This window comes from Idiotropiscis lumnitzeri, unplaced genomic scaffold, assembly GCF_059441095.1.
Source record: "Idiotropiscis lumnitzeri isolate Australia: NSW breed Sydney's pygmy pipehorse unplaced genomic scaffold, RoL_Ilum_1.0 HiC_scaffold_131, whole genome shotgun sequence".
Taxonomy (NCBI): domain Eukaryota; kingdom Metazoa; phylum Chordata; class Actinopteri; order Syngnathiformes; family Syngnathidae; genus Idiotropiscis; species Idiotropiscis lumnitzeri.
In genome coordinates, this window is record NW_028283669.1 from 437200 (window position 1) to 443144 (window position 5945).

The 5945-nt window shown below is 40.8% G+C and overlaps 1 long non-coding RNA gene across 1 annotated transcript; it reads right to left on the bottom strand.

The window, feature by feature from the left end:
- Window positions 1–2621: 2621 nt before the first annotated feature.
- On the bottom strand, window positions 2622–5173 carry LOC148315091 (uncharacterized). The gene is made up of 3 exons (XR_015841282.1): window positions 5004–5173; window positions 3347–3466; window positions 2622–2739 (listed from the first exon to the last, which is right to left on the bottom strand). It is a non-coding gene; the product is annotated as an uncharacterized LOC148315091 (long non-coding RNA).
- Window positions 5174–5945: the final 772 nt, after the last annotated feature.

The window sequence follows — 5945 nt, forward strand, 5'->3', positions numbered from 1 at the left end:
ACAGCTGTAGTGGCTGGTAGGTTCTAAGATTATAACATAGTAAAGGCACATACAACTCCTAACTGTATTTCATATGATAATGAAGGAAAAGATGATTAGCTATGATTTATGTCAACAATAAAAATGGCTCTACGGGGTCCCCACGAACGCAAACCTGACAGTTGGGTGTCAGATGGCCAACATACCTGACTCGCAATTCAACTCAACTGGACCCCACAACACAAGAAAAAGCTGAGTGAGCCTCAAACCAGACATACACATTCACTGACAAATATCCTGTGACACCAGATATATTAGAAGTCTTGTCTAATCAGCACACGTCTATCTAACTGCAATTTTAACATCTCGAGACACGACAGGATGAGCACACGATACGCATACCTCCATTTCTGAGTCTGTAAAGCCTGGAGGAGGCTGCTTCGATGTTTTAGTAGCATCATAAATTTATTGAATTAATTATATTTGAGGTTGGATTAGATTTTTACACATTTTAAGCCTTAGCCACCCAAAACAAAACATAAGCTCATGAATGAAATAAAACTAATTAATTTCGCCCATGCCAATTAATCTTCTGTAGACACGTGTTGTGACCAGTGTTGTTTTTGGCAGGCATTTTAGATTTTGTCCAAGTCATTTGGACAAAGTGCTGATTTGTTTACATCACATTTAGTCATCCCAATTCGTTATAGTTTTAGTCCAGTTTTAGTCAACGAAAACTAAAAAAAGGGTTTTAGTCCAGTTTTAATCGACGGAAACGCAAAAAAAGTTTTACCCTAGTTTTCGTCAATTTATTCACAAAGGTTTTAGTCCAAGCGGCACGGTGGCCCAACTGGTTAGCATGATGGCCTCACAATATTGAGGTCGTAGGTACGATTCTGGCTCCGGCCTTCCTGCGTGGGTTTCCTCTGGGTAATCCGGTTTCCTCCCATATTCTTAAAACATGCATGGCAAGTTGCTTGGACACTCTAATTGCCCCGAGGCATGAGTGTGAGCGTGGATGGTTGTTCGTCTATGCATGTCCTGCGATTGGCTGGACACCAATTCAGGGTGTACCTCGCCTACTGCCGAAGACAGCTGGGATAGGCTCCAACACCCCCCGCGACCCTAGTGAGGAGAAGCGGTACAGATAACGGATGGATGGATGGATGGATGGGTTTAAGTCCATTTGAGTTAAAACAAGGCATTCAAGGTTTCCACCCAATAACAAAGACTTTTGGATGGACTACTAAGGATTCTTCATTACAAACAGAAAAAAGTGGCAACAGTGGAATCAATACTCACTGCTCCAAAATAAGCAGAGAAGCAAAACATTTTGTTGGGCAACTGTTGTGGCTTTATTTCACTAAAAGCAACATAAAATAATTTATGAACCACATGCTAACAATTTTGTCTAGTCAACGAAAAAAATTCATGTACATCACGTCATGTTTTCGTCATAAAAGAACCTCGTATAGCTTGTCATCGTCATTAAAAAAGGGGCGTTAACGAAGTATTTTCGTCATAGTCATCAGTGACGAAAACAACACTGGTTGTGACTGATATTTCAGTCCCAGGTTGTCTCCTGAACACCACCAATTGGGCAAGGGCGCGCAGGAAAGCCTGGGGTCTTCTATTTTTACAGTATAGAAAGGCTAAATATCAAATTGAAACAGTGTTTTATATCATGAATATACAGGGTTGGTGCTGGTTCTGGTAGGGAAACCACAACATAAAGATGTCCTTAATTAGTCCCACAATGGGGATATTTGCAATATGGCATATGATGGCCTAACAGGGCCACCGCCCAGAAAGGAGTAACGCAGAACTTTGTAATACTGTCACTCCCTGACCAGTTCGTTGTTCCTGCAGAGCCAAACTTTGACTCAGACCCACAAATTTGAATTACAGATAGTGGACAATGGAGAACTCCCCCAGTCAGTCATCATGTTCAACTTCCATAGAAACTTCACATACATTTATTAGATTGCCAAACTAATTGGAAACTACATCACCAGAACACCACAAGTGGGCTCTGTTATTGTACTTAAAGATGCATCTTACAAACCTGTGTTCTCCAAGGCCAGCTGGTCCATAGTCTTAAGTTATTTCTTCGCCAACATCAATGTCTCGGAGCGCAAACAGACAGAGGTGTGGTCTGTCCTCTGTTGTCATCTTCTTCATTTTACAGTTGGGGTGCATGTGGTCATCATTAACCAGTCTTCCCAGACTGCCATCTTCTTGAGCTGCATCAACACTTAAAATAGATTAAAAAAAAAAAAAACAATTATTCAATCAATGTCAGAAATTAATCTTTGAGACAATCTTGTGTACACAAAACATAAAAATAGGAAATCCACAATTTTTAAATCTAAATCAAATCATACAAGAAATTTCTATTGGAATCAGACCCTATTAACAGCTTGTCTTTGAGACTTCATGATCTATATTTTCATTTGTACAGATTCAACGCATGAATAAAAGTAATTATACATTTTTGCTTAGAGAATGATTTTTCCCCTAACACTTATGGGATGAGTATGTGTTTATTTTTTTAAATAAAAACAAAAATAAGATAACATCTCAATCTTTGCCTCACCTCCAAGTTTTTTCTTGCCGGCGGAAGTCAAACAAAAAGACAGTGCCTCTTCCATCCATCTTCCTGCGTTGAGATTCATCAGAATCTATCAATTTTCCTCTGTACTCCATAATAAAGAATAAAGTCGTCTTTCCTGAAAGGGGCCTTGGTAAATACTCCTCGACCTAGTTAACAGGGAAATCAAGTTAGCTTCGTCATATTTTTAAGCACACAAATAAGGAGTCATCATATTCATTTGGGCCACTATACTAATGTAGGGTGGTTTGAAACATTGCTTCTTGTGAGGGATAGAGCAGAGCCCTTCTTTATGATTTTAAAGGAACAGACCAGCCAAAATTCATTTTCCAGCATTGCATTAGCCAGTATGTATTAGGACTGAAAGTACAAATGTCAATTGCACCTGGTTACGTAAAAAAAAAACTTTAAGATTATTTAGTTTCAAAACAATGACATACACTGTACACAGTCATATTGGATCGCGTCACGTGATCTCTGTGACGTATTACGTGCTTTACACTAGACTATCAATATCGGACTTGTTCACCGGTCTATTGTGGTATAAAAATGCCGGAGGGCGTCATCAAGTACAGCCTTAATTTAGATAGAACTCCTACCATCAGGTTTCACACTCACTGAAATAACTTGAAACTGACAAAAGTGGCAAAAGAAAAGGTCAAGACACTCTTAATGTAAAATAACCACTTAAAAAACGATGTCAGCTTGGTTATCAGAAAACAATAATATATCTTAGCAAAAGCGTTAACATCATACCTTTAAATTAGTTTATATACTTCGCTTCTAACTCTGCAGTCTTGTCCAGACCCTTGACTGCATGTTCAATAGTATCCTGCTTTGGGGACTTCCTGCATCTCAGGGAAGGCATTGTTTATTCTATAAAGAAAAAAGACAGTATTGTGTTGAGAATTATTAATACTATGGGCTAAATGGAGTTTTAACAATATCAGTGTAAGAAAAATAAATTATAAATTAAAAAAATATCAATTCCTCCATCCCAATTAACGATTTCAACCATAATAGTTTATATTGAAGTTTAAACAACAGACACAGACAGATTTATGCAGTGTGACTACAAAAATCTTACCAAAATTGCATTCACAGTAACCTTTGCTTTAAGAATCATGTAATTAACCAGTGAACATCGTGTCTTACACAAAAATTAATGACAGAAATTATCATGGTACTTGCATTCTGTGGTTCTATAACAAAAGTGCAAGCTGTTAGCTCCGCAAAGCTAACGCAACAAGCTAGCGTCCCTCGTGCTCACATTCAATGCAAACCTGACCACCGGATGACAATACGCGTCGGTTTAGTTCTTTAAATGAGTAAAAGCACCATGACGTTTTATAATTATTCAATGCTTAACTGGAGCTCGTCAATTATGTCGATGTAGGAGCACATGTTTGCTAGGCCAGTGTTGTAGGCCCACATCCATGGTGCTACTTTGTATAGTGTTTTCCACACAACTATCTCTAACTATGAACAAATGCACTCGACGCATGTTTTGAAAAAAACCCAACGAAAAACACTTACCTCTCCGTTTCAACAGCAGTTCGAACTTCGAAGTGGTGATATTCTCCAGCGTTAAGCACCTGCTCGAACTGCGAATAGGTCAAATTCAACAGCGTCTTTTTTCTGTCTTAATAAGGACGCGATGAGAGGAGGAGCGCTTGCCTTTTCGTCAGCACGCCCCGCGCGGGTGGTGCTGCTTTATCACTCTCTATCTGTGCCCGCCCGCCGGCACGTCGATAGAAAAATAATATTCCTTCAAACATTACTTTCATCTTCTTAACGTTTTGTAGTGAATTTAACAGGTTCACCACTTTTTTCAAATACACCAATGGAAAACAGGTCTTAATTGAGGAAACATACAAAGAGCGTCTCACAAACACCTTATGATGAGCAATGTAATTTGATCACGTTTTTTGTCACTGCCTGGACGTTGGGTTCACTGGCCTGGTGGCAGTGGCTTGTAGACACTGTCACTGAGTGGGAACGGATCTCAAGGTGGGTCAAACTAACCCAAGCAGTGGATCGGTCCGTTTTTTAAATTTATTAATTTTTTTATTTTATGTATTTATTTATTATTTAATACAAGGGCTTCGGCTCACTACCAGTGGGCGGGACCAAAGAATTTGGGTTTCCTTTGAGCTAGGAGGCAGTCAAAGGCAGTCCAATCCCCGGCAACATAAAGCGCCTAGCTCTGGGGACATGGAATGTCATTTCTCTGGTAGGGAATGAACCCGAGCTGGTGTGTGACTAGACCAGTGGTTCTCAATTATTTCCTGTCATGCCCCCCCTACCAAGAAGAAAACAATTCGCACCCCCCCACCACAATTTTCTTTTACATTTCGTACTAATGTACATGTTCTTTGCATATTAATGTTAGATTGTCAATAAAATATCTTACCTTAACAAAGCTAAATTGATCGTCAACATTTGCATCATCCTCCATCAATTGTTCAATTTGACGTTGCATGGAGGTCAATTGAGCAAATTTGCAGCTGCGTGCCTGCATCCGTTTAGGCTTGTGATCTTCTACAGCTTTTCTCCGTCATTTTTAATGTCCGCTTTCCACTGTCTTGTTCCTCCATGTCAATCCACAATGAAGCAAACAAAAACGTCAAACTGACTGTAGCGTCTCAATTTGTAGGTCAGCCGAATGACGATCAAAGTTTTAAGCAGTTTACTCACGCACCTGTTACGTGCGCGTCCTTGTTAACTCGCGATGCTTGTCAAGTATGGACGCATGCTAACAGCTAGCAGCTCATTGTCCCGACTGGAAAGTTGCTCCTTAGCTGTGATGTGCCTAGGGTTACACTATCTATCATTAACAAACACAGCCAGCCCTCCTCTTTCCTCTTACCGCTTTCCAGTGTCCTGTCCGCAAGTAGTATTTGGAAGCCGTCAAATTCCACAACGGTGTCCGGCGTTAGCTCTGTTAGCCATGAATCCGTGAACATCAGCAAGCTAGCTCATTGGAAGTTCCTCTCGTGCCGCGTTAGCGCTGTTAGCTCGTCCATTTTCTTGGGAAGGTATCTAACATTTCCCATAAAAACGGACGGGAGGACGGGGTGGTCACGCCTCCTCTTTGCCTGGCGTTTCGCCCCCGCGCGACATCCCCCGTCTCTTCCTCCTCAACTCGTGGGGTATATCGGGTCTCGCTCCGGGAGTCGGCACGGGGTTAGCACGAAGTGCTAACAGCTGATCTCTTGTGTAAACGATTGATCCGTAGCTCCCAGTGACATCTCCGGACACGATCACGCAAAAAACAGCCCTCAGCAGCAATAAAACCACCGCAATTTGGATGTCCATTGCTGCGATGAGGTAAAATAAATAAAACTGGGTAAAG